The sequence below is a fragment of the Hyla sarda genome, unplaced genomic scaffold, assembly GCF_029499605.1.
Source record: "Hyla sarda isolate aHylSar1 unplaced genomic scaffold, aHylSar1.hap1 scaffold_1159, whole genome shotgun sequence".
In the NCBI taxonomy this organism is placed as follows: Eukaryota; Metazoa; Chordata; class Amphibia; order Anura; family Hylidae; genus Hyla; species Hyla sarda.
The window spans coordinates 47,998-75,400 of NW_026607780.1; the positions used below are offsets into that span (position 1 = coordinate 47,998).

The following is a 27,403-nucleotide window of genomic DNA, read 5'->3' on the forward strand; positions in this document are numbered from 1 at the left end:
ATCTAAACCTGCTCCAACATGGACTGACATTCTGGCCTACTTTCAGCCGATGCGACTTGTCTGTCGCTGAACAGTCGCTTTTTATGTATTCAGCACCTATGTATAATGTTGTAAAAATGCTCTAGAAGCTAAAGTCGCAGAAATGTCACACATATTTGGCCTGCAACTTTCTGTGCGACAAATTCAGACAGGAAAAATCAGTATAAATCCTTAGAAAATTATCCCCCAGTGTCTCCATCTGCTGGCGGTATTGAATAAGCATTGCTGCACTGATGGGGTATGCATTAGACGAAAAAAAAGAAGAAAAAGAAGAATAATACGCCCAGAAAAGAGGCGAAAAGGAGAAAAACGTAAAAAAACGTGAAAAAAAAGTAAGAGGAAGAGAAGGGAAAAAAAGGTGGAAATGGGTTTAAAAGTGATTTCGGCGGAGAAATATATATATATATATATATATATATATATATATATATATATATGCGCACACACACACATAGATATAAACGTATTCTCCGTTGAGATATTGCAGCCGCTGCTGTGTCCAGGCCCAGGAGCCTTAGCACTGTGCTGTGATGTCACTCAATACCACTGACATCACTAGGTGTAAACAACATCTCTCCTTTGCTGTGTATGTGACTATGGAGCTGTTTGGTGATGTCGTCTATTACGGCCTTCATAGAAGCAACAGGAGATTGTTGCATCCATCTTGAACCCTCAGAACTACAGTGCTATGATGTCACTCACTTCCACAGGCCTTGCAGAGTGTAAACAACAACAACCCAGCTTTGTTGTGTATGTAACCATAGGGATTTGTGATGTCACCTAGAACCTTCACAGCAGCGACAGCTTTATGAGGAGCATCAGCACTGCTCTGCCTGAGCAGAACCATCACCGCCATAGGTTGTCAAATAACCCGGATTTAACCCACACAGGTAAGTCCAATGGGGTGCAGGCATGTCCTCTATGCTTACAGCTTCCCGTGGGTGTTGGTTTGATACCGTTTGGGGACAGCCAAGGAGGCATCTGCAGGCAACAAAGGTAGGTGTGTGCTTGTGTGTGTGTTTCCTATGCAGATCCTAAGCCCAGTGTCACATGCAAGTAGGAGGAGTAAGAAGGGTTCCTGGCAAATCCGGGTTATGGATTGCATTTAAAAAGGCCCCGTGGGAGTGCAATGGGCCCCTGTCTTGCTGCTTAGCAATAATGGTATGGGTTTAGGTTCTGCTGTGTGTACTGGTGGTTGACTGCCCCCCAGCCCAGAGTGTGCATGGAAAATTGTCTGGCAGCCTCCCTGACAGCAAGCAGTGATAGTGCCCATGAAGGGGACCTTGTTGGGCCCGCCCCTTTCACGGTTATCGCTTCTCGGCCTTTTGGCTAAGATCAAGTGTAGTATCTGTTCTTATCAGTTTAATATCTGATACGTCCCCTATCTGGGGACCATATATTAAATGGATTTTTGAGAACGGGGGCCGATTTCGAAGCTTGCTTCCGTCGCCCTATGCATTGACCCGATATGGCAGTATCTTCGGGTACAGTGCACCACCCCCTTACAGGGTTAAAAAGAAAGATTCCTACTTTCATTGCTACCTGCTTGCTGGCTAGCCAGCTAGCCAGCCCTGTGGGCCTTGCTGCTGCTGCAGCCAAAAAACAAAAGGTGGTGCTGCTGCTGCTTCTGCTGCTTCTGCTTCTGCTTGTGTCTGGCCCCTGTTGGAGCGTCCAGGCACAGGACTTCTGCTGCTGCTGACTAAATGGCCTCCTTAATTGGATCATTTGAGTAGCCAGCACACCTGTGCAGGTAGGGCATGACATGATAGGCAGCTGCCTTGATAGCGGGTGGGTGCTGAATGTTCCTAATTGACAAAATAAGATTAATGCTTATGAAGAAATATAAAATCTCATCCCTTCCCCAATATCGCGCCACACCCCTACCCCTTAATTCCCTGGTTGAACTTGATGGACATATGTCTTTTTTCGACCGTACTAACTATGTAACTATGTAACATAACATGGGGGGGGGGGGGGGTCTCCTGGCTGTTCACACAGGTGTGTCATTGCTGTACATTGACCATGCATTGCTTCTGTGGTATTGCAAAGGCAAAGACAAATGCTTCCAGCCATCCATTGCACTAATGGATTGGTCATCAGCTGGCTGTCTATGTCCCGCATCAATATAGACCAAAGTACAGAGGGTTAGGCTATGCTATTGTGCACCTACCTGATGCATCAGAAGGTGCGAGGCCCTTGCTAAATTCTGTGCACAGACTTTGAGATCTATGCTTTAGACTGTATCTAAACCTGCTCCAACATGGACTGACATTCTGGCCTACTTTCAGCCGATGCGACTTGTCTGTCGCTGAACAGTCGCTTTTTATGTATTCAGCACCTATGTATAATGTTGTAAAAATGCTCTAGAAGCTAAAGTCGCAGAAATGTCACACATATTTGGCCTGCAACTTTCTGTGCGACAAATTCAGACAGGAAAAATCAGTATAAATCCTTAGAAAATTATCCCCCAGTGTCTCCATCTGCTGGCGGTATTGAATAAGCATTGCTGCACTGATGGGGTATGCATTAGACGAAAAAAAAGAAGAAAAAGAAGAATAATACGCCCAGAAAAGAGGCGAAAAGGAGAAAAACGTAAAAAAACGTGAAAAAAAAGTAAGAGGAAGAGAAGGGAAAAAAAGGTGGAAATGGGTTTAAAAGTGATTTCGGCGGAGAAATATATATATATATATATATATATATATATATATATATATATATATGCGCACACACACACATAGATATAAACGTATTCTCCGTTGAGATATTGCAGCCGCTGCTGTGTCCAGGCCCAGGAGCCTTAGCACTGTGCTGTGATGTCACTCAATACCACTGACATCACTAGGTGTAAACAACATCTCTCCTTTGCTGTGTATGTGACTATGGAGCTGTTTGGTGATGTCGTCTATTACGGCCTTCATAGAAGCAACAGGAGATTGTTGCATCCATCTTGAACCCTCAGAACTACAGTGCTATGATGTCACTCACTTCCACAGGCCTTGCAGAGTGTAAACAACAACAACCCAGCTTTGTTGTGTATGTAACCATAGGGATTTGTGATGTCACCTAGAACCTTCACAGCAGCGACAGCTTTATGAGGAGCATCAGCACTGCTCTGCCTGAGCAGAACCATCACCGCCATAGGTTGTCAAATAACCCGGATTTAACCCACACAGGTAAGTCCAATGGGGTGCAGGCATGTCCTCTATGCTTACAGCTTCCCGTGGGTGTTGGTTTGATACCGTTTGGGGACAGCCAAGGAGGCATCTGCAGGCAACAAAGGTAGGTGTGTGCTTGTGTGTGTGTTTCCTATGCAGATCCTAAGCCCAGTGTCACATGCAAGTAGGAGGAGTAAGAAGGGTTCCTGGCAAATCCGGGTTATGGATTGCATTTAAAAAGGCCCCGTGGGAGTGCAATGGGCCCCTGTCTTGCTGCTTAGCAATAATGGTATGGGTTTAGGTTCTGCTGTGTGTACTGGTGGTTGACTGCCCCCCAGCCCAGAGTGTGCATGGAAAATTGTCTGGCAGCCTCCCTGACAGCAAGCAGTGATAGTGCCCATGAAGGGGACCTTGTTGGGCCCGCCCCTTTCACGGTTATCGCTTCTCGGCCTTTTGGCTAAGATCAAGTGTAGTATCTGTTCTTATCAGTTTAATATCTGATACGTCCCCTATCTGGGGACCATATATTAAATGGATTTTTGAGAACGGGGGCCGATTTCGAAGCTTGCTTCCGTCGCCCTATGCATTGACCCGATATGGCAGTATCTTCGGGTACAGTGCACCACCCCCTTACAGGGTTAAAAAGAAAGATTCCTACTTTCATTGCTACCTGCTTGCTGGCTAGCCAGCTAGCCAGCCCTGTGGGCCTTGCTGCTGCTGCAGCCAAAAAACAAAAGGTGGTGCTGCTGCTGCTTCTGCTGCTTCTGCTTCTGCTTGTGTCTGGCCCCTGTTGGAGCGTCCAGGCACAGGACTTCTGCTGCTGCTGACTAAATGGCCTCCTTAATTGGATCATTTGAGTAGCCAGCACACCTGTGCAGGTAGGGCATGACATGATAGGCAGCTGCCTTGATAGCGGGTGGGTGCTGAATGTTCCTAATTGACAAAATAAGATTAATGCTTATGAAGAAATATAAAATCTCATCCCTTCCCCAATATCGCGCCACACCCCTACCCCTTAATTCCCTGGTTGAACTTGATGGACATATGTCTTTTTTCGACCGTACTAACTATGTAACTATGTAACATAACATGGGGGGGGTCTCCTGGCTGTTCACACAGGTGTGTCATTGCTGTACATTGACCATGCATTGCTTCTGTGGTATTGCAAAGGCAAAGACAAATGCTTCCAGCCATCCATTGCACTAATGGATTGGTCATCAGCTGGCTGTCTATGTCCCGCATCAATATAGACCAAAGTACAGAGGGTTAGGCTATGCTATTGTGCACCTACCTGATGCATCAGAAGGTGCGAGGCCCTTGCTAAATTCTGTGCACAGACTTTGAGATCTATGCTTTAGACTGTATCTAAACCTGCTCCAACATGGACTGACATTCTGGCCTACTTTCAGCCGATGCGACTTGTCTGTCGCTGAACAGTCGCTTTTTATGTATTCAGCACCTATGTATAATGTTGTAAAAATGCTCTAGAAGCTAAAGTCGCAGAAATGTCACACATATTTGGCCTGCAACTTTCTGTGCGACAAATTCAGACAGGAAAAATCAGTATAAATCCTTAGAAAATTATCCCCCAGTGTCTCCATCTGCTGGCGGTATTGAATAAGCATTGCTGCACTGATGGGGTATGCATTAGACGAAAAAAAAGAAGAAAAAGAAGAATAATACGCCCAGAAAAGAGGCGAAAAGGAGAAAAACGTAAAAAAACGTGAAAAAAAAGTAAGAGGAAGAGAAGGGAAAAAAAGGTGGAAATGGGTTTAAAAGTGATTTCGGCGGAGAAATATATATATATATATAGATATATATATATATATATATATATATATATATATATATATATATATATATGCGCACACACACACATAGATATAAACGTATTCTCCGTTGAGATATTGCAGCCGCTGCTGTGTCCAGGCCCAGGAGCCTTAGCACTGTGCTGTGATGTCACTCAATACCACTGACATCACTAGGTGTAAACAACATCTCTCCTTTGCTGTGTATGTGACTATGGAGCTGTTTGGTGATGTCGTCTATTACGGCCTTCATAGAAGCAACAGGAGATTGTTGCATCCATCTTGAACCCTCAGAACTACAGTGCTATGATGTCACTCACTTCCACAGGCCTTGCAGAGTGTAAACAACAACAACCCAGCTTTGTTGTGTATGTAACCATAGGGATTTGTGATGTCACCTAGAACCTTCACAGCAGCGACAGCTTTATGAGGAGCATCAGCACTGCTCTGCCTGAGCAGAATAATCACCGCCATAGGTTGTCAAATAACCCGGATTTAACCCACACAGGTAAGTCCAATGGGGTGCAGGCATGTCCTCTATGCTTACAGCTTCCCGTGGGTGTTGGTTTGATACCGTTTGGGGACAGCCAAGGAGGCATCTGCAGGCAACAAAGGTAGGTGTGTGCTTGTGTGTGTGTTTCCTATGCAGATCCTAAGCCCAGTGTCACATGCAAGTAGGAGGAGTAAGAAGGGTTCCTGGCAAATCCGGGTTATGGATTGCATTTAAAAAGGCCCCGTGGGAGTGCAATGGGCCCCTGTCTTGCTGCTTAGCAATAATGGTATGGGTTTAGGTTCTGCTGTGTGTACTGGTGGTTGACTGCCCCCCAGCCCAGAGTGTGCATGGAAAATTGTCTGGCAGCCTCCCTGACAGCAAGCAGTGATAGTGCCCATGAAGGGGACCTTGTTGGGCCCGCCCCTTTCACGGTTATCGCTTCTCGGCCTTTTGGCTAAGATCAAGTGTAGTATCTGTTCTTATCAGTTTAATATCTGATACGTCCCCTATCTGGGGACCATATATTAAATGGATTTTTGAGAACGGGGGCCGATTTCGAAGCTTGCTTCCGTCGCCCTATGCATTGACCCGATATGGCAGTATCTTCGGGTACAGTGCACCACCCCCTTACAGGGTTAAAAAGAAAGATTCCTACTTTCATTGCTACCTGCTTGCTGGCTAGCCAGCTAGCCAGCCCTGTGGGCCTTGCTGCTGCTGCAGCCAAAAAACAAAAGGTGGTGCTGCTGCTGCTTCTGCTGCTTCTGCTTGTGTCTGGCCCCTGTTGGAGCGTCCAGGCACAGGACTTCTGCTGCTGCTGACTAAATGGCCTCCTTAATTGGATCATTTGAGTAGCCAGCACACCTGTGCAGGTAGGGCATGACATGATAGGCAGCTGCCTTGATAGCGGGTGGGTGCTGAATGTTCCTAATTGACAAAATAAGATTAATGCTTATGAAGAAATATAAAATCTCATCCCTTCCCCAATATCGCGCCACACCCCTACCCCTTAATTCCCTGGTTGAACTTGATGGACATATGTCTTTTTTCGACCGTACTAACTATGTAACTATGTAACATAACATGGGGGGGGGGGGGGTCTCCTGGCTGTTCACACAGGTGTGTCATTGCTGTACATTGACCATGCATTGCTTCTGTGGTATTGCAAAGGCAAAGACAAATGCTTCCAGCCATCCATTGCACTAATGGATTGGTCATCAGCTGGCTGTCTATGTCCCGCATCAATATAGACCAAAGTACAGAGGGTTAGGCTATGCTATTGTGCACCTACCTGATGCATCAGAAGGTGCGAGGCCCTTGCTAAATTCTGTGCACAGACTTTGAGATCTATGCTTTAGACTGTATCTAAACCTGCTCCAACATGGACTGACATTCTGGCCTACTTTCAGCCGATGCGACTTGTCTGTCGCTGAACAGTCGCTTTTTATGTATTCAGCACCTATGTATAATGTTGTAAAAATGCTCTAGAAGCTAAAGTCGCAGAAATGTCACACATATTTGGCCTGCAACTTTTTGTGCGACAAATTCAGACAGGAAAAATCAGTATAAATCCTTAGAAAATTATCCCCCAGTGTCTCCATCTGCTGGCGGTATTGAATAAGCATTGCTGCACTGATGGGGTATGCATTAGACGAAAAAAAAGAAGAAAAAGAAGAATAATACGCCCAGAAAAGAGGCGAAAAGGAGAAAAACGTAAAAAAACGTGAAAAAAAAGTAAGAGGAAGAGAAGGGAAAAAAAGGTGGAAATGGGTTTAAAAGTGATTTCGGCGGAGAAATATATATATATATATATATATATATATATATATATATGCGCACACACACACATAGATATAAACGTATTCTCCGTTGAGATATTGCAGCCGCTGCTGTGTCCAGGCCCAGGAGCCTTAGCACTGTGCTGTGATGTCACTCAATACCACTGACATCACTAGGTGTAAACAACATCTCTCCTTTGCTGTGTATGTGACTATGGAGCTGTTTGGTGATGTCGTCTATTACGGCCTTCATAGAAGCAACAGGAGATTGTTGCATCCATCTTGAACCCTCAGAACTACAGTGCTATGATGTCACTCACTTCCACAGGCCTTGCAGAGTGTAAACAACAACAACCCAGCTTTGTTGTGTATGTAACCATAGGGATTTGTGATGTCACCTAGAACCTTCACAGCAGCGACAGCTTTATGAGGAGCATCAGCACTGCTCTGCCTGAGCAGAACCATCACCGCCATAGGTTGTCAAATAACCCGGATTTAACCCACACAGGTAAGTCCAATGGGGTGCAGGCATGTCCTCTATGCTTACAGCTTCCCGTGGGTGTTGGTTTGATACCGTTTGGGGACAGCCAAGGAGGCATCTGCAGGCAACAAAGGTAGGTGTGTGCTTGTGTGTGTGTTTCCTATGCAGATCCTAAGCCCAGTGTCACATGCAAGTAGGAGGAGTAAGAAGGGTTCCTGGCAAATCCGGGTTATGGATTGCATTTAAAAAGGCCCCGTGGGAGTGCAATGGGCCCCTGTCTTGCTGCTTAGCAATAATGGTATGGGTTTAGGTTCTGCTGTGTGTACTGGTGGTTGACTGCCCCCCAGCCCAGAGTGTGCATGGAAAATTGTCTGGCAGCCTCCCTGACAGCAAGCAGTGATAGTGCCCATGAAGGGGACCTTGTTGGGCCCGCCCCTTTCACGGTTATCGCTTCTCGGCCTTTTGGCTAAGATCAAGTGTAGTATCTGTTCTTATCAGTTTAATATCTGATACGTCCCCTATCTGGGGACCATATATTAAATGGATTTTTGAGAACGGGGGCCGATTTCGAAGCTTGCTTCCGTCGCCCTATGCATTGACCCGATATGGCAGTATCTTCGGGTACAGTGCACCACCCCCTTACAGGGTTAAAAAGAAAGATTCCTACTTTCATTGCTACCTGCTTGCTGGCTAGCCAGCTAGCCAGCCCTGTGGGCCTTGCTGCTGCTGCAGCCAAAAAACAAAAGGTGGTGCTGCTGCTGCTTCTGCTGCTTCTGCTTCTGCTTGTGTCTGGCCCCTGTTGGAGCGTCCAGGCACAGGACTTCTGCTGCTGCTGACTAAATGGCCTCCTTAATTGGATCATTTGAGTAGCCAGCACACCTGTGCAGGTAGGGCATGACATGATAGGCAGCTGCCTTGATAGCGGGTGGGTGCTGAATGTTCCTAATTGACAAAATAAGATTAATGCTTATGAAGAAATATAAAATCTCATCCCTTCCCCAATATCGCGCCACACCCCTACCCCTTAATTCCCTGGTTGAACTTGATGGACATATGTCTTTTTTCGACCGTACTAACTATGTAACTATGTAACATAACATGGGGGGGGGGGGGGGGTCTCCTGGCTGTTCACACAGGTGTGTCATTGCTGTACATTGACCATGCATTGCTTCTGTGGTATTGCAAAGGCAAAGACAAATGCTTCCAGCCATCCATTGCACTAATGGATTGGTCATCAGCTGGCTGTCTATGTCCCGCATCAATATAGACCAAAGTACAGAGGGTTAGGCTATGCTATTGTGCACCTACCTGATGCATCAGAAGGTGCGAGGCCCTTGCTAAATTCTGTGCACAGACTTTGAGATCTATGCTTTAGACTGTATCTAAACCTGCTCCAACATGGACTGACATTCTGGCCTACTTTCAGCCGATGCGACTTGTCTGTCGCTGAACAGTCGCTTTTTATGTATTCAGCACCTATGTATAATGTTGTAAAAATGCTCTAGAAGCTAAAGTCGCAGAAATGTCACACATATTTGGCCTGCAACTTTCTGTGCGACAAATTCAGACAGGAAAAATCAGTATAAATCCTTAGAAAATTATCCCCCAGTGTCTCCATCTGCTGGCGGTATTGAATAAGCATTGCTGCACTGATGGGGTATGCATTAGACGAAAAAAAAGAAGAAAAAGAAGAATAATACGCCCAGAAAAGAGGCGAAAAGGAGAAAAACGTAAAAAAACGTGAAAAAAAAGTAAGAGGAAGAGAAGGGAAAAAAAGGTGGAAATGGGTTTAAAAGTGATTTCGGCGGAGAAATATATATATATATATATATATATATATATATATATATATATATATATATATATATGCGCACACACACACATAGATATAAACGTATTCTCCGTTGAGATATTGCAGCCGCTGCTGTGTCCAGGCCCAGGAGCCTTAGCACTGTGCTGTGATGTCACTCAATACCACTGACATCACTAGGTGTAAACAACATCTCTCCTTTGCTGTGTATGTGACTATGGAGCTGTTTGGTGATGTCGTCTATTACGGCCTTCATAGAAGCAACAGGAGATTGTTGCATCCATCTTGAACCCTCAGAACTACAGTGCTATGATGTCACTCACTTCCACAGGCCTTGCAGAGTGTAAACAACAACAACCCAGCTTTGTTGTGTATGTAACCATAGGGATTTGTGATGTCACCTAGAACCTTCACAGCAGCGACAGCTTTATGAGGAGCATCAGCACTGCTCTGCCTGAGCAGAACCATCACCGCCATAGGTTGTCAAATAACCCGGATTTAACCCACACAGGTAAGTCCAATGGGGTGCAGGCATGTCCTCTATGCTTACAGCTTCCCGTGGGTGTTGGTTTGATACCGTTTGGGGACAGCCAAGGAGGCATCTGCAGGCAACAAAGGTAGGTGTGTGCTTGTGTGTGTGTTTCCTATGCAGATCCTAAGCCCAGTGTCACATGCAAGTAGGAGGAGTAAGAAGGGTTCCTGGCAAATCCGGGTTATGGATTGCATTTAAAAAGGCCCCGTGGGAGTGCAATGGGCCCCTGTCTTGCTGCTTAGCAATAATGGTATGGGTTTAGGTTCTGCTGTGTGTACTGGTGGTTGACTGCCCCCCAGCCCAGAGTGTGCATGGAAAATTGTCTGGCAGCCTCCCTGACAGCAAGCAGTGATAGTGCCCATGAAGGGGACCTTGTTGGGCCCGCCCCTTTCACGGTTATCGCTTCTCGGCCTTTTGGCTAAGATCAAGTGTAGTATCTGTTCTTATCAGTTTAATATCTGATACGTCCCCTATCTGGGGACCATATATTAAATGGATTTTTGAGAACGGGGGCCGATTTCGAAGCTTGCTTCCGTCGCCCTATGCATTGACCCGATATGGCAGTATCTTCGGGTACAGTGCACCACCCCCTTACAGGGTTAAAAAGAAAGATTCCTACTTTCATTGCTACCTGCTTGCTGGCTAGCCAGCTAGCCAGCCCTGTGGGCCTTGCTGCTGCTGCAGCCAAAAAACAAAAGGTGGTGCTGCTGCTGCTTCTGCTGCTTCTGCTTCTGCTTGTGTCTGGCCCCTGTTGGAGCGTCCAGGCACAGGACTTCTGCTGCTGCTGACTAAATGGCCTCCTTAATTGGATCATTTGAGTAGCCAGCACACCTGTGCAGGTAGGGCATGACATGATAGGCAGCTGCCTTGATAGCGGGTGGGTGCTGAATGTTCCTAATTGACAAAATAAGATTAATGCTTATGAAGAAATATAAAATCTCATCCCTTCCCCAATATCGCGCCACACCCCTACCCCTTAATTCCCTGGTTGAACTTGATGGACATATGTCTTTTTTCGACCGTACTAACTATGTAACTATGTAACATAACATGGGGGGGGGGGGTCTCCTGGCTGTTCACACAGGTGTGTCATTGCTGTACATTGACCATGCATTGCTTCTGTGGTATTGCAAAGGCAAAGACAAATGCTTCCAGCCATCCATTGCACTAATGGATTGGTCATCAGCTGGCTGTCTATGTCCCGCATCAATATAGACCAAAGTACAGAGGGTTAGGCTATGCTATTGTGCACCTACCTGATGCATCAGAAGGTGCGAGGCCCTTGCTAAATTCTGTGCACAGACTTTGAGATCTATGCTTTAGACTGTATCTAAACCTGCTCCAACATGGACTGACATTCTGGCCTACTTTCAGCCGATGCGACTTGTCTGTCGCTGAACAGTCGCTTTTTATGTATTCAGCACCTATGTATAATGTTGTAAAAATGCTCTAGAAGCTAAAGTCGCAGAAATGTCACACATATTTGGCCTGCAACTTTCTGTGCGACAAATTCAGACAGGAAAAATCTGTATAAATCCTTAGAAAATTATCCCCCAGTGTCTCCATCTGCTGGCGGTATTGAATAAGCATTGCTGCACTGATGGGGTATGCATTAGACGAAAAAAAAGAAGAAAAAGAAGAATAATACGCCCAGAAAAGAGGCGAAAAGGAGAAAAACGTAAAAAAACGTGAAAAAAAAGTAAGAGGAAGAGAAGGGAAAAAAAGGTGGAAATGGGTTTAAAAGTGATTTCGGCGGAGAAATATATATATATATATATATATATATATATATATATATATATATGCGCACACACACACATAGATATAAACGTATTCTCCGTTGAGATATTGCAGCCGCTGCTGTGTCCAGGCCCAGGAGCCTTAGCACTGTGCTGTGATGTCACTCAATACCACTGACATCACTAGGTGTAAACAACATCTCTCCTTTGCTGTGTATGTGACTATGGAGCTGTTTGGTGATGTCGTCTATTACGGCCTTCATAGAAGCAACAGGAGATTGTTGCATCCATCTTGAACCCTCAGAACTACAGTGCTATGATGTCACTCACTTCCACAGGCCTTGCAGAGTGTAAACAACAACAACCCAGCTTTGTTGTGTATGTAACCATAGGGATTTGTGATGTCACCTAGAACCTTCACAGCAGCGACAGCTTTATGAGGAGCATCAGCACTGCTCTGCCTGAGCAGAACCATCACCGCCATAGGTTGTCAAATAACCCGGATTTAACCCACACAGGTAAGTCCAATGGGGTGCAGGCATGTCCTCTATGCTTACAGCTTCCCGTGGGTGTTGGTTTGATACCGTTTGGGGACAGCCAAGGAGGCATCTGCAGGCAACAAAGGTAGGTGTGTGCTTGTGTGTGTGTTTCCTATGCAGATCCTAAGCCCAGTGTCACATGCAAGTAGGAGGAGTAAGAAGGGTTCCTGGCAAATCCGGGTTATGGATTGCATTTAAAAAGGCCCCGTGGGAGTGCAATGGGCCCCTGTCTTGCTGCTTAGCAATAATGGTATGGGTTTAGGTTCTGCTGTGTGTACTGGTGGTTGACTGCCCCCCAGCCCAGAGTGTGCATGGAAAATTGTCTGGCAGCCTCCCTGACAGCAAGCAGTGATAGTGCCCATGAAGGGGACCTTGTTGGGCCCGCCCCTTTCACGGTTATCGCTTCTCGGCCTTTTGGCTAAGATCAAGTGTAGTATCTGTTCTTATCAGTTTAATATCTGATACGTCCCCTATCTGGGGACCATATATTAAATGGATTTTTGAGAACGGGGGCCGATTTCGAAGCTTGCTTCCGTCGCCCTATGCATTGACCCGATATGGCAGTATCTTCGGGTACAGTGCACCACCCCCTTACAGGGTTAAAAAGAAAGATTCCTACTTTCATTGCTACCTGCTTGCTGGCTAGCCAGCTAGCCAGCCCTGTGGGCCTTGCTGCTGCTGCAGCCAAAAAACAAAAGGTGGTGCTGCTGCTGCTTCTGCTGCTTCTGCTTCTGCTTGTGTCTGGCCCCTGTTGGAGCGTCCAGGCACAGGACTTCTGCTGCTGCTGACTAAATGGCCTCCTTAATTGGATCATTTGAGTAGCCAGCACACCTGTGCAGGTAGGGCATGACATGATAGGCAGCTGCCTTGATAGCGGGTGGGTGCTGAATGTTCCTAATTGACAAAATAAGATTAATGCTTATGAAGAAATATAAAATCTCATCCCTTCCCCAATATCGCGCCACACCCCTACCCCTTAATTCCCTGGTTGAACTTGATGGACATATGTCTTTTTTCGACCGTACTAACTATGTAACTATGTAACATAACATGGGGGGGGGGGGGGGGGGGGGTCTCCTGGCTGTTCACACAGGTGTGTCATTGCTGTACATTGACCATGCATTGCTTCTGTGGTATTGCAAAGGCAAAGACAAATGCTTCCAGCCATCCATTGCACTAATGGATTGGTCATCAGCTGGCTGTCTATGTCCCGCATCAATATAGACCAAAGTACAGAGGGTTAGGCTATGCTATTGTGCACCTACCTGATGCATCAGAAGGTGCGAGGCCCTTGCTAAATTCTGTGCACAGACTTTGAGATCTATGCTTTAGACTGTATCTAAACCTGCTCCAACATGGACTGACATTCTGGCCTACTTTCAGCCGATGCGACTTGTCTGCCGCTGAACAGTCGCTTTTTATGTATTCAGCACCTATGTATAATGTTGTAAAAATGCTCTAGAAGCTAAAGTCGCAGAAATGTCACACATATTTGGCCTGCAACTTTCTGTGCGACAAATTCAGACAGGAAAAATCAGTATAAATCCTTAGAAAATTATCCCCCAGTGTCTCCATCTGCTGGCGGTATTGAATAAGCATTGCTGCACTGATGGGGTATGCATTAGACGAAAAAAAAGAAGAAAAAGAAGAATAATACGCCCAGAAAAGAGGCGAAAAGGAGAAAAACGTAAAAAAACGTGAAAAAAAAGTAAGAGGAAGAGAAGGGAAAAAAAGGTGGAAATGGGTTTAAAAGTGATTTCGGCGGAGAAATATATATATATATATATATATATATATATATATATATATATATATATATATATGCGCACACACACACATAGATATAAACGTATTCTCCGTTGAGATATTGCAGCCGCTGCTGTGTCCAGGCCCAGGAGCCTTAGCACTGTGCTGTGATGTCACTCAATACCACTGACATCACTAGGTGTAAACAACATCTCTCCTTTGCTGTGTATGTGACTATGGAGCTGTTTGGTGATGTCGTCTATTACGGCCTTCATAGAAGCAACAGGAGATTGTTGCATCCATCTTGAACCCTCAGAACTACAGTGCTATGATGTCACTCACTTCCACAGGCCTTGCAGAGTGTAAACAACAACAACCCAGCTTTGTTGTGTATGTAACCATAGGGATTTGTGATGTCACCTAGAACCTTCACAGCAGCGACAGCTTTATGAGGAGCATCAGCACTGCTCTGCCTGAGCAGAACCATCACCGCCATAGGTTGTCAAATAACCCGGATTTAACCCACACAGGTAAGTCCAATGGGGTGCAGGCATGTCCTCTATGCTTACAGCTTCCCGTGGGTGTTGGTTTGATACCGTTTGGGGACAGCCAAGGAGGCATCTGCAGGCAACAAAGGTAGGTGTGTGCTTGTGTGTGTGTTTCCTATGCAGATCCTAAGCCCAGTGTCACATGCAAGTAGGAGGAGTAAGAAGGGTTCCTGGCAAATCCGGGTTATGGATTGCATTTAAAAAGGCCCCGTGGGAGTGCAATGGGCCCCTGTCTTGCTGCTTAGCAATAATGGTATGGGTTTAGGTTCTGCTGTGTGTACTGGTGGTTGACTGCCCCCCAGCCCAGAGTGTGCATGGAAAATTGTCTGGCAGCCTCCCTGACAGCAAGCAGTGATAGTGCCCATGAAGGGGACCTTGTTGGGCCCGCCCCTTTCACGGTTATCGCTTCTCGGCCTTTTGGCTAAGATCAAGTGTAGTATCTGTTCTTATCAGTTTAATATCTGATACGTCCCCTATCTGGGGACCATATATTAAATGGATTTTTGAGAACGGGGGCCGATTTCGAAGCTTGCTTCCGTCGCCCTATGCATTGACCCGATATGGCAGTATCTTCGGGTACAGTGCACCACCCCCTTACAGGGTTAAAAAGAAAGATTCCTACTTTCATTGCTACCTGCTTGCTGGCTAGCCAGCTAGCCAGCCCTGTGGGCCTTGCTGCTGCTGCAGCCAAAAAACAAAAGGTGGTGCTGCTGCTGCTTCTGCTGCTTCTGCTTCTGCTTGTGTCTGGCCCCTGTTGGAGCGTCCAGGCACAGGACTTCTGCTGCTGCTGACTAAATGGCCTCCTTAATTGGATCATTTGAGTAGCCAGCACACCTGTGCAGGTAGGGCATGACATGATAGGCAGCTGCCTTGATAGCGGGTGGGTGCTGAATGTTCCTAATTGACAAAATAAGATTAATGCTTATGAAGAAATATAAAATCTCATCCCTTCCCCAATATCGCGCCACACCCCTACCCCTTAATTCCCTGGTTGAACTTGATGGACATATGTCTTTTTTCGACCGTACTAACTATGTAACTATGTAACATAACATGGGGGGGGGGGTCTCCTGGCTGTTCACACAGGTGTGTCATTGCTGTACATTGACCATGCATTGCTTCTGTGGTATTGCAAAGGCAAAGACAAATGCTTCCAGCCATCCATTGCACTAATGGATTGGTCATCAGCTGGCTGTCTATGTCCCGCATCAATATAGACCAAAGTACAGAGGGTTAGGCTATGCTATTGTGCACCTACCTGATGCATCAGAAGGTGCGAGGCCCTTGCTAAATTCTGTGCACAGACTTTGAGATCTATGCTTTAGACTGTATCTAAACCTGCTCCAACATGGACTGACATTCTGGCCTACTTTCAGCCGATGCGACTTGTCTGTCGTTGAACAGTCGCTTTTTATGTATTCAGCACCTATGTATAATGTTGTAAAAATGCTCTAGAAGCTAAAGTCGCAGAAATGTCACACATATTTGGCCTGCAACTTTCTGTGCGACAAATTCAGACAGGAAAAATCAGTATAAATCCTTAGAAAATTATCCCCCAGTGTCTCCATCTGCTGGCGGTATTGAATAAGCATTGCTGCACTGATGGGGTATGCATTAGACGAAAAAAAAGAAGAAAAAGAAGAATAATACGCCCAGAAAAGAGGCGAAAAGGAGAAAAACGTAAAAAAACGTGAAAAAAAAGTAAGAGGAAGAGAAGGGAAAAAAAGGTGGAAATGGGTTTAAAAGTGATTTCGGCGGAGAAATATATATATATATATATATATATATATATATATATATATATATGCGCACACACACACATAGATATAAACGTATTCTCCGTTGAGATATTGCAGCCGCTGCTGTGTCCAGGCCCAGGAGCCTTAGCACTGTGCTGTGATGTCACTCAATACCACTGACATCACTAGGTGTAAACAACATCTCTCCTTTGCTGTGTATGTGACTATGGAGCTGTTTGGTGATGTCGTCTATTACGGCCTTCATAGAAGCAACAGGAGATTGTTGCATCCATCTTGAACCCTCAGAACTACAGTGCTATGATGTCACTCACTTCCACAGGCCTTGCAGAGTGTAAACAACAACAACCCAGCTTTGTTGTGTATGTAACCATAGGGATTTGTGATGTCACCTAGAACCTTCACAGCAGCGACAGCTTTATGAGGAGCATCAGCACTGCTCTGCCTGAGCAGAACCATCACCGCCATAGGTTGTCAAATAACCCGGATTTAACCCACACAGGTAAGTCCAATGGGGTGCAGGCATGTCCTCTATGCTTACAGCTTCCCGTGGGTGTTGGTTTGATACCGTTTGGGGACAGCCAAGGAGGCATCTGCAGGCAACAAAGGTAGGTGTGTGCTTGTGTGTGTGTTTCCTATGCAGATCCTAAGCCCAGTGTCACATGCAAGTAGGAGGAGTAAGAAGGGTTCCTGGCAAATCCGGGTTATGGATTGCATTTAAAAAGGCCCCGTGGGAGTGCAATGGGCCCCTGTCTTGCTGCTTAGCAATAATGGTATGGGTTTAGGTTCTGCTGTGTGTACTGGTGGTTGACTGCCCCCCAGCCCAGAGTGTGCATGGAAAATTGTCTGGCAGCCTCCCTGACAGCAAGCAGTGATAGTGCCCATGAAGGGGACCTTGTTGGGCCCGCCCCTTTCACGGTTATCGCTTCTCGGCCTTTTGGCTAAGATCAAGTGTAGTATCTGTTCTTATCAGTTTAATATCTGATACGTCCCCTATCTGGGGACCATATATTAAATGGATTTTTGAGAACGGGGGCCGATTTCGAAGCTTGCTTCCGTCGCCCTATGCATTGACCCGATATGGCAGTATCTTCGGGTACAGTGCACCACCCCCTTACAGGGTTAAAAAGAAAGATTCCTACTTTCATTGCTACCTGCTTGCTGGCTAGCCAGCTAGCCAGCCCTGTGGGCCTTGCTGCTGCTGCAGCCAAAAAACAAAAGGTGGTGCTGCTGCTGCTTCTGCTGCTTCTGCTTCTGCTTGTGTCTGGCCCCTGTTGGAGCGTCCAGGCACAGGACTTCTGCTGCTGCTGACTAAATGGCCTCCTTAATTGGATCATTTGAGTAGCCAGCACACCTGTGCAGGTAGGGCATGACATGATAGGCAGCTGCCTTGATAGCGGGTGGGTGCTGAATGTTCCTAATTGACAAAATAAGATTAATGCTTATGAAGAAATATAAAATCTCATCCCTTCCCCAATATCGCGCCACACCCCTACCCCTTAATTCCCTGGTTGAACTTGATGGACATATGTCTTTTTTCGACCGTACTAACTATGTAACTATGTAACATAACATGGGGGGGGGGGTCTCCTGGCTGTTCACACAGGTGTGTCATTGCTGTACATTGACCATGCATTGCTTCTGTGGTATTGCAAAGGCAAAGACAAATGCTTCCAGCCATCCATTGCACTAATGGATTGGTCATCAGCTGGCTGTCTATGTCCCGCATCAATATAGACCAAAGTACAGAGGGTTAGGCTATGCTATTGTGCACCTACCTGATGCATCAGAAGGTGCGAGGCCCTTGCTAAATTCTGTGCACAGACTTTGAGATCTATGCTTTAGACTGTATCTAAACCTGCTCCAACATGGACTGACATTCTGGCCTACTTTCAGCCGATGCGACTTGTCTGTCGTTGAACAGTCGCTTTTTATGTATTCAGCACCTATGTATAATGTTGTAAAAATGCTCTAGAAGCTAAAGTCGCAGAAATGTCACACATATTTGGCCTGCAACTTTCTGTGCGACAAATTCAGACAGGAAAAATCAGTATAAATCCTTAGAAAATTATCCCCCAGTGTCTCCATCTGCTGGCGGTATTGAATAAGCATTGCTGCACTGATGGGGTATGCATTAGACGAAAAAAAAGAAGAAAAAGAAGAATAATACGCCCAGAAAAGAGGCGAAAAGGAGAAAAACGTAAAAAAACGTGAAAAAAAAGTAAGAGGAAGAGAAGGGAAAAAAAGGTGGAAATGGGTTTAAAAGTGATTTCGGCGGAGAAATATATATATATATATATATATATATATATATATATATATATATGCGCACACACACACATAGATATAAACGTATTCTCCGTTGAGATATTGCAGCCGCTGCTGTGTCCAGGCCCAGGAGCCTTAGCACTGTGCTGTGATGTCACTCAATACCACTGACATCACTAGGTGTAAACAACATCTCTCCTTTGCTGTGTATGTGACTATGGAGCTGTTTGGTGATGTCGTCTATTACGGCCTTCATAGAAGCAACAGGAGATTGTTGCATCCATCTTGAACCCTCAGAACTACAGTGCTATGATGTCACTCACTTCCACAGGCCTTGCAGAGTGTAAACAACAACAACCCAGCTTTGTTGTGTATGTAACCATAGGGATTTGTGATGTCACCTAGAACCTTCACAGCAGCGACAGCTTTATGAGGAGCATCAGCACTGCTCTGCCTGAGCAGAACCATCACCGCCATAGGTTGTCAAATAACCCGGATTTAACCCACACAGGTAAGTCCAATGGGGTGCAGGCATGTCCTCTATGCTTACAGCTTCCCGTGGGTGTTGGTTTGATACCGTTTGGGGACAGCCAAGGAGGCATCTGCAGGCAACAAAGGTAGGTGTGTGCTTGTGTGTGTGTTTCCTATGCAGATCCTAAGCCCAGTGTCACATGCAAGTAGGAGGAGTAAGAAGGGTTCCTGGCAAATCCGGGTTATGGATTGCATTTAAAAAGGCCCCGTGGGAGTGCAATGGGCCCCTGTCTTGCTGCTTAGCAATAATGGTATGGGTTTAGGTTCTGCTGTGTGTACTGGTGGTTGACTGCCCCCCAGCCCAGAGTGTGCATGGAAAATTGTCTGGCAGCCTCCCTGACAGCAAGCAGTGATAGTGCCCATGAAGGGGACCTTGTTGGGCCCGCCCCTTTCACGGTTATCGCTTCTCGGCCTTTTGGCTAAGATCAAGTGTAGTATCTGTTCTTATCAGTTTAATATCTGATACGTCCCCTATCTGGGGACCATATATTAAATGGATTTTTGAGAACGGGGGCCGATTTCGAAGCTTGCTTCCGTCGCCCTATGCATTGACCCGATATGGCAGTATCTTCGGGTACAGTGCACCACCCCCTTACAGGGTTAAAAAGAAAGATTCCTACTTTCATTGCTACCTGCTTGCTGGCTAGCCAGCTAGCCAGCCCTGTGGGCCTTGCTGCTGCTGCAGCCAAAAAACAAAAGGTGGTGCTGCTGCTGCTTCTGCTGCTTCTGCTTCTGCTTGTGTCTGGCCCCTGTTGGAGCGTCCAGGCACAGGACTTCTGCTGCTGCTGACTAAATGGCCTCCTTAATTGGATCATTTGAGTAGCCAGCACACCTGTGCAGGTAGGGCATGACATGATAGGCAGCTGCCTTGATAGCGGGTGGGTGCTGAATGTTCCTAATTGACAAAATAAGATTAATGCTTATGAAGAAATATAAAATCTCATCCCTTCCCCAATATCGCGCCACACCCCTACCCCTTAATTCCCTGGTTGAACTTGATGGACATATGTCTTTTTTCGACCGTACTAACTATGTAACTATGTAACATAACATGGGGGGGGGGGGGGGTCTCCTGGCTGTTCACACAGGTGTGTCATTGCTGTACATTGACCATGCATTGCTTCTGTGGTATTGCAAAGGCAAAGACAAATGCTTCCAGCCATCCATTGCACTAATGGATTGGTCATCAGCTGGCTGTCTATGTCCCGCATCAATATAGACCAAAGTACACAGGGTTAGGCTATGCTATTGTGCACCTACCTGATGCATCAGAAGGTGCGAGGCCCTTGCTAAATTCTGTGCACAGACTTTGAGATCTATGCTTTAGACTGTATCTAAACCTGCTCCAACATGGACTGACATTCTGGCCTACTTTCAGCCGATGCGACTTGTCTGTCGCTGAACAGTCGCTTTTTATGTATTCAGCACCTATGTATAATGTTGTAAAAATGCTCTAGAAGCTAAAGTCGCAGAAATGTCACACATATTTGGCCTGCAACTTTCTGTGCGACAAATTCAGACAGGAAAAATCAGTATAAATCCTTAGAAAATTATCCCCCAGTGTCTCCATTTGCTGGCGGTATTGAATAAGCATTGCTGCACTGATGGGGTATGCATTAGACGAAAAAAAAGAAGAAAAAGAAGAATAATACGCCCAGAAAAGAGGCGAAAAGGAGAAAAACGTAAAAAAACGTGAAAAAAAAGTAAGAGGAAGAGAAGGGAAAAAAAGGTGGAAATGGGTTTAAAAGTGATTTCGGCGGAGAAATATATATATATATATATATATATATATATATATATATATATATATATGCGCACACACACACACATAGATATAAACGTATTCTCCGTTGAGATATTGCAGCCGCTGCTGTGTCCAGGCCCAGGAGCCTTAGCACTGTGCTGTGATGTCACTCAATACCACTGACATCACTAGGTGTAAACAACATCTCTCCTTTGCTGTGTATGTGACTATGGAGCTGTTTGGTGATGTCGTCTATTACGGCCTTCATAGAAGCAACAGGAGATTGTTGCATCCATCTTGAACCCTCAGAACTACAGTGCTATGATGTCACTCACTTCCACAGGCCTTGCAGAGTGTAAACAACAACAACCCAGCTTTGTTGTGTATGTAACCATAGGGATTTGTGATGTCACCTAGAACCTTCACAGCAGCGACAGCTTTATGAGGAGCATCAGCACTGCTCTGCCTGAGCAGAACCATCACCGCCATAGGTTGTCAAATAACCCGGATTTAACCCACACAGGTAAGTCCAATGGGGTGCAGGCATGTCCTCTATGCTTACAGCTTCCCGTGGGTGTTGGTTTGATACCGTTTGGGGACAGCCAAGGAGGCATCTGCAGGCAACAAAGGTAGGTGTGTGCTTGTGTGTGTGTTTCCTATGCAGATCCTAAGCCCAGTGTCACATGCAAGTAGGAGGAGTAAGAAGGGTTCCTGGCAAATCCGGGTTATGGATTGCATTTAAAAAGGCCCCGTGGGAGTGCAATGGGCCCCTGTCTTGCTGCTTAGCAATAATGGTATGGGTTTAGGTTCTGCTGTGTGTACTGGTGGTTGACTGCCCCCCAGCCCAGAGTGTGCATGGAAAATTGTCTGGCAGCCTCCCTGACAGCAAGCAGTGATAGTGCCCATGAAGGGGACCTTGTTGGGCCCGCCCCTTTCACGGTTATCGCTTCTCGGCCTTTTGGCTAAGATCAAGTGTAGTATCTGTTCTTATCAGTTTAATATCTGATACGTCCCCTATCTGGGGACCATATATTAAATGGATTTTTGAGAACGGGGGCCGATTTCGAAGCTTGCTTCCGTCGCCCTATGCATTGACCCGATATGGCAGTATCTTCGGGTACAGTGCACCACCCCCTTACAGGGTTAAAAAGAAAGATTCCTACTTTCATTGCTACCTGCTTGCTGGCTAGCCAGCTAGCCAGCCCTGTGGGCCTTGCTGCTGCTGCAGCCAAAAAACAAAAGGTGGTGCTGCTGCTGCTTCTGCTGCTTCTGCTTCTGCTTGTGTCTGGCCCCTGTTGGAGCGTCCAGGCACAGGACTTCTGCTGCTGCTGACTAAATGGCCTCCTTAATTGGATCATTTGAGTAGCCAGCACACCTGTGCAGGTAGGGCATGACATGATAGGCAGCTGCCTTGATAGCGGGTGGGTGCTGAATGTTCCTAATTGACAAAATAAGATTAATGCTTATGAAGAAATATAAAATCTCATCCCTTCCCCAATATCGCGCCACACCCCTACCCCTTAATTCCCTGGTTGAACTTGATGGACATATGTCTTTTTTCGACCGTACTAACTATGTAACTATGTAACATAACATGGGGGGGGGGGGGGGGGGGTCTCCTGGCTGTTCACACAGGTGTGTCATTGCTGTACATTGACCATGCATTGCTTCTGTGGTATTGCAAAGGCAAAGACAAATGCTTCCAGCCATCCATTGCACTAATGGATTGGTCATCAGCTGGCTGTCTATGTCCCGCATCAATATAGACCAAAGTACAGAGGGTTAGGCTATGCTATTGTGCACCTTCCTGATGCATCAGAAGGTGCGAGGCCCTTGCTAAATTCTGTGCACAGACTTTGAGATCTATGCTTTAGACTGTATCTAAACCTGCTCCAACATGGACTGACATTCTGGCCTACTTTCAGCCGATGCGACTTGTCTGTCGCTGAACAGTCGCTTTTTATGTATTCAGCACCTATGTATAATGTTGTAAAAATGCTCTAGAAGCTAAAGTCGCAGAAATGTCACACATATTTGGCCTGCAACTTTCTGTGCGACAAATTCAGACAGGAAAAATCAGTATAAATCCTTAGAAAATTATCCCCCAGTGTCTCCATCTGCTGGCGGTATTGAATAAGCATTGCTGCACTGATGGGGTATGCATTAGACGAAAAAAAAAGAAGAAAAAGAAGAATAATACGCCCAGAAAAGAGGCGAAAAGGAGAAAAACGTAAAAAAACGTGAAAAAAAAGTAAGAGGAAGAGAAGGGAAAAAAAGGTGGAAATGGGTTTAAAAGTGATTTCGGCGGAGAAATATATATATATATATATATATATATATATATATATATATATATATATGCGCACACACACACATAGATATAAACGTATTCTCCGTTGAGATATTGCAGCCGCTGCTGTGTCCAGGCCCAGGAGCCTTAGCACTGTGCTGTGATGTCACTCAATACCACTGACATCACTAGGTGTAAACAACATCTCTCCTTTGCTGTGTATGTGACTATGGAGCTGTTTGGTGATGTCGTCTATTACGGCCTTCATAGAAGCAACAGGAGATTGTTGCATCCATCTTGAACCCTCAGAACTACAGTGCTATGATGTCACTCACTTCCACAGGCCTTGCAGAGTGTAAACAACAACAACCCAGCTTTGTTGTGTATGTAACCATAGGGATTTGTGATGTCACCTAGAACCTTCACAGCAGCGACAGCTTTATGAGGAGCATCAGCACTGCTCTGCCTGAGCAGAACCATCACCGCCATAGGTTGTCAAATAACCCGGATTTAACCCACACAGGTAAGTCCAATGGGGTGCAGGCATGTCCTCTATGCTTACAGCTTCCCGTGGGTGTTGGTTTGATACCGTTTGGGGACAGCCAAGGAGGCATCTGCAGGCAACAAAGGTAGGTGTGTGCTTGTGTGTGTGTTTCCTATGCAGATCCTAAGCCCAGTGTCACATGCAAGTAGGAGGAGTAAGAAGGGTTCCTGGCAAATCCGGGTTATGGATTGCATTTAAAAAGGCCCCGTGGGAGTGCAATGGGCCCCTGTCTTGCTGCTTAGCAATAATGGTATGGGTTTAGGTTCTGCTGTGTGTACTGGTGGTTGACTGCCCCCCAGCCCAGAGTGTGCATGGAAAATTGTCTGGCAGCCTCCCTGACAGCAAGCAGTGATAGTGCCCATGAAGGGGACCTTGTTGGGCCCGCCCCTTTCACGGTTATCGCTTCTCGGCCTTTTGGCTAAGATCAAGTGTAGTATCTGTTCTTATCAGTTTAATATCTGATACGTCCCCTATCTGGGGACCATATATTAAATGGATTTTTGAGAACGGGGGCCGATTTCGAAGCTTGCTTCCGTCGCCCTATGCATTGACCCGATATGGCAGTATCTTCGGGTACAGTGCACCACCCCCTTACAGGGTTAAAAAGAAAGATTCCTACTTTCATTGCTACCTGCTTGCTGGCTAGCCAGCTAGCCAGCCCTGTGGGCCTTGCTGCTGCTGCAGCCAAAAAACAAAAGGTGGTGCTGCTGCTGCTTCTGCTGCTTCTGCTTCTGCTTGTGTCTGGCCCCTGTTGGAGCGTCCAGGCACAGGACTTCTGCTGCTGCTGACTAAATGGCCTCCTTAATTGGATCATTTGAGTAGCCAGCACACCTGTGCAGGTAGGGCATGACATGATAGGCAGCTGCCTTGATAGCGGGTGGGTGCTGAATGTTCCTAATTGACAAAATAAGATTAATGCTTATGAAGAAATATAAAATCTCATCCCTTCCCCAATATCGCGCCACACCCCTACCCCTTAATTCCCTGGTTGAACTTGATGGACATATGTCTTTTTTCGACCGTACTAACTATGTAACTATGTAACATAACATGGGGGGGGGGGGGGGGGGGGGGTCTCCTGGCTGTTCACACAGGTGTGTCATTGCTGTACATTGACCATGCATTGCTTCTGTGGTATTGCAAAGGCAAAGACAAATGCTTCCAGCCATCCATTGCACTAATGGATTGGTCATCAGCTGGCTGTCTATGTCCCGCATCAATATAGACCAAAGTACAGAGGGTTAGGCTATGCTATTGTGCACCTACCTGATGCATCAGAAGGTGCGAGGCCCTTGCTAAATTCTGTGCACAGACTTTGAGATCTATGCTTTAGACTGTATCTAAACCTGCTCCAACATGGACTGACATTCTGGCCTACTTTCAGCCGATGCGACTTGTCTGTCGCTGAACAGTCGCTTTTTATGTATTCAGCACCTATGTATAATGTTGTAAAAATGCTCTAGAAGCTAAAGTCGCAGAAATGTCACACATATTTGGCCTGCAACTTTCTGTGCGACAAATTCAGACAGGAAAAATCAGTATAAATCCTTAGAAAATTATCCCCCAGTGTCTCCATCTGCTGGCGGTATTGAATAAGCATTGCTGCACTGATGGGGTATGCATTAGACGAAAAAAAAGAAGAAAAAGAAGAATAATACGCCCAGAAAAGAGGCGAAAAGGAGAAAAACGTAAAAAAACGTGAAAAAAAAGTAAGAGGAAGAGAAGGGAAAAAAAGGTGGAAATGGGTTTAAAAGTGATTTCGGCGGAGAAATATATATATATATATATATATATATATATATATATATATATATGCGCACACACACACATAGATATAAACGTATTCTCCGTTGAGATATTGCAGCCGCTGCTGTGTCCAGGCCCAGGAGCCTTAGCACTGTGCTGTGATGTCACTCAATACCACTGACATCACTAGGTGTAAACAACATCTCTCCTTTGCTGTGTATGTGACTATGGAGCTGTTTGGTGATGTCGTCTATTACGGCCTTCATAGAAGCAACAGGAGATTGTTGCATCCATCTTGAACCCTCAGAACTACAGTGCTATGATGTCACTCACTTCCACAGGCCTTGCAGAGTGTAAACAACAACAACCCAGCTTTGTTGTGTATGTAACCATAGGGATTTGTGATGTCACCTAGAACCTTCACAGCAGCGACAGCTTTATGAGGAGCATCAGCACTGCTCTGCCTGAGCAGAACCATCACCGCCATAGGTTGTCAAATAACCCGGATTTAACCCACACAGGTAAGTCCAATGGGGTGCAGGCATGTCCTCTATGCTTACAGCTTCCCGTGGGTGTTGGTTTGATACCGTTTGGGGACAGCCAAGGAGGCATCTGCAGGCAACAAAGGTAGGTGTGTGCTTGTGTGTGTGTTTCCTATGCAGATCCTAAGCCCAGTGTCACATGCAAGTAGGAGGAGTAAGAAGGGTTCCTGGCAAATCCGGGTTATGGATTGCATTTAAAAAGGCCCCGTGGGAGTGCAATGGGCCCCTGTCTTGCTGCTTAGCAATAATGGTATGGGTTTAGGTTCTGCTGTGTGTACTGGTGGTTGACTGCCCCCCAGCCCAGAGTGTGCATGGAAAATTGTCTGGCAGCCTCCCTGACAGCAAGCAGTGATAGTGCCCATGAAGGGGACCTTGTTGGGCCCGCCCCTTTCACGGTTATCGCTTCTCGGCCTTTTGGCTAAGATCAAGTGTAGTATCTGTTCTTATCAGTTTAATATCTGATACGTCCCCTATCTGGGGACCATATATTAAATGGATTTTTGAGAACGGGGGCCGATTTCGAAGCTTGCTTCCGTCGCCCTATGCATTGACCCGATATGGCAGTATCTTCGGGTACAGTGCACCACCCCCTTACAGGGTTAAAAAGAAAGATTCCTACTTTCATTGCTACCTGCTTGCTGGCTAGCCAGCTAGCCAGCCCTGTGGGCCTTACTGCTGCTGCAGCCAAAAAACAAAAGGTGGTGCTGCTGCTGCTTCTGCTGCTTCTGCTTCTGCTTGTGTCTGGCCCCTGTTGGAGCGTCCAGGCACAGGACTTCTGCTGCTGCTGACTAAATGGCCTCCTTAATTGGATCATTTGAGTAGCCAGCACACCTGTGCAGGTAGGGCATGACATGATAGGCAGCTGCCTTGATAGCGGGTGGGTGCTGAATGTTCCTAATTGACAAAATAAGATTAATGCTTATGAAGAAATATAAAATCTCATCCCTTCCCCAATATCGCGCCACACCCCTACCCCTTAATTCCCTGGTTGAACTTGATGGACATATGTCTTTTTTCGACCGTACTAACTATGTAACTATGTAACATAACATGGGGGGGGGGGGGGGGGTCTCCTGGCTGTTCACACAGGTGTGTCATTGCTGTACATTGACCATGCATTGCTTCTGTGGTATTGCAAAGGCAAAGACAAATGCTTCCAGCCATCCATTGCACTAATGGATTGGTCATCAGCTGGCTGTCTATGTCCCGCATCAATATAGACCAAAGTACAGAGGGTTAGGCTATGCTATTGTGCACCTACCTGATGCATCAGAAGGTGCGAGGCCCTTGCTAAATTCTGTGCACAGACTTTGAGA

The 27,403-nt window shown here is 46.1% G+C and overlaps 12 non-coding genes across 12 annotated transcripts; all 12 read left to right on the top strand.

Moving 5' to 3' along the window:
- The first annotated feature begins 1,348 nt into the window (after positions 1-1,348).
- Positions 1,349-1,539, top strand: LOC130302262 (U2 spliceosomal RNA). The gene has a single exon (XR_008852543.1). It is a non-coding gene; the product is annotated as a U2 spliceosomal RNA (small nuclear RNA).
- A 2,092-nt stretch (positions 1,540-3,631) lies between these two features.
- On the top strand, positions 3,632-3,822 carry LOC130302263 (U2 spliceosomal RNA). Its single transcript, XR_008852544.1, has one exon. It is a non-coding gene; the product is annotated as a U2 spliceosomal RNA (small nuclear RNA).
- A 2,107-nt stretch (positions 3,823-5,929) lies between these two features.
- On the top strand, positions 5,930-6,120 carry LOC130302264 (U2 spliceosomal RNA). Its single transcript, XR_008852545.1, has one exon. It is a non-coding gene; the product is annotated as a U2 spliceosomal RNA (small nuclear RNA).
- Positions 6,121-8,197: 2,077 nt separating this feature from the next.
- Positions 8,198-8,388, top strand: LOC130302265 (U2 spliceosomal RNA). Its single transcript, XR_008852546.1, has one exon. It is a non-coding gene; the product is annotated as a U2 spliceosomal RNA (small nuclear RNA).
- Positions 8,389-10,491: 2,103 nt separating this feature from the next.
- On the top strand, positions 10,492-10,682 carry LOC130302266 (U2 spliceosomal RNA). Its single transcript, XR_008852547.1, has one exon. It is a non-coding gene; the product is annotated as a U2 spliceosomal RNA (small nuclear RNA).
- Positions 10,683-12,769: 2,087 nt separating this feature from the next.
- On the top strand, positions 12,770-12,960 carry LOC130302267 (U2 spliceosomal RNA). The gene has a single exon (XR_008852548.1). It is a non-coding gene; the product is annotated as a U2 spliceosomal RNA (small nuclear RNA).
- A 2,106-nt stretch (positions 12,961-15,066) lies between these two features.
- On the top strand, positions 15,067-15,257 carry LOC130302268 (U2 spliceosomal RNA). Its single transcript, XR_008852549.1, has one exon. It is a non-coding gene; the product is annotated as a U2 spliceosomal RNA (small nuclear RNA).
- A 2,086-nt stretch (positions 15,258-17,343) lies between these two features.
- LOC130302269 (U2 spliceosomal RNA) lies at positions 17,344-17,534 on the top strand. Its single transcript, XR_008852550.1, has one exon. It is a non-coding gene; the product is annotated as a U2 spliceosomal RNA (small nuclear RNA).
- Positions 17,535-19,620: 2,086 nt separating this feature from the next.
- On the top strand, positions 19,621-19,811 carry LOC130302271 (U2 spliceosomal RNA). The gene has a single exon (XR_008852552.1). It is a non-coding gene; the product is annotated as a U2 spliceosomal RNA (small nuclear RNA).
- A 2,096-nt stretch (positions 19,812-21,907) lies between these two features.
- LOC130302272 (U2 spliceosomal RNA) lies at positions 21,908-22,098 on the top strand. The gene has a single exon (XR_008852553.1). It is a non-coding gene; the product is annotated as a U2 spliceosomal RNA (small nuclear RNA).
- Positions 22,099-24,197: 2,099 nt separating this feature from the next.
- Positions 24,198-24,388, top strand: LOC130302273 (U2 spliceosomal RNA). Its single transcript, XR_008852554.1, has one exon. It is a non-coding gene; the product is annotated as a U2 spliceosomal RNA (small nuclear RNA).
- A 2,097-nt stretch (positions 24,389-26,485) lies between these two features.
- On the top strand, positions 26,486-26,676 carry LOC130302274 (U2 spliceosomal RNA). Its single transcript, XR_008852555.1, has one exon. It is a non-coding gene; the product is annotated as a U2 spliceosomal RNA (small nuclear RNA).
- Positions 26,677-27,403: the final 727 nt, after the last annotated feature.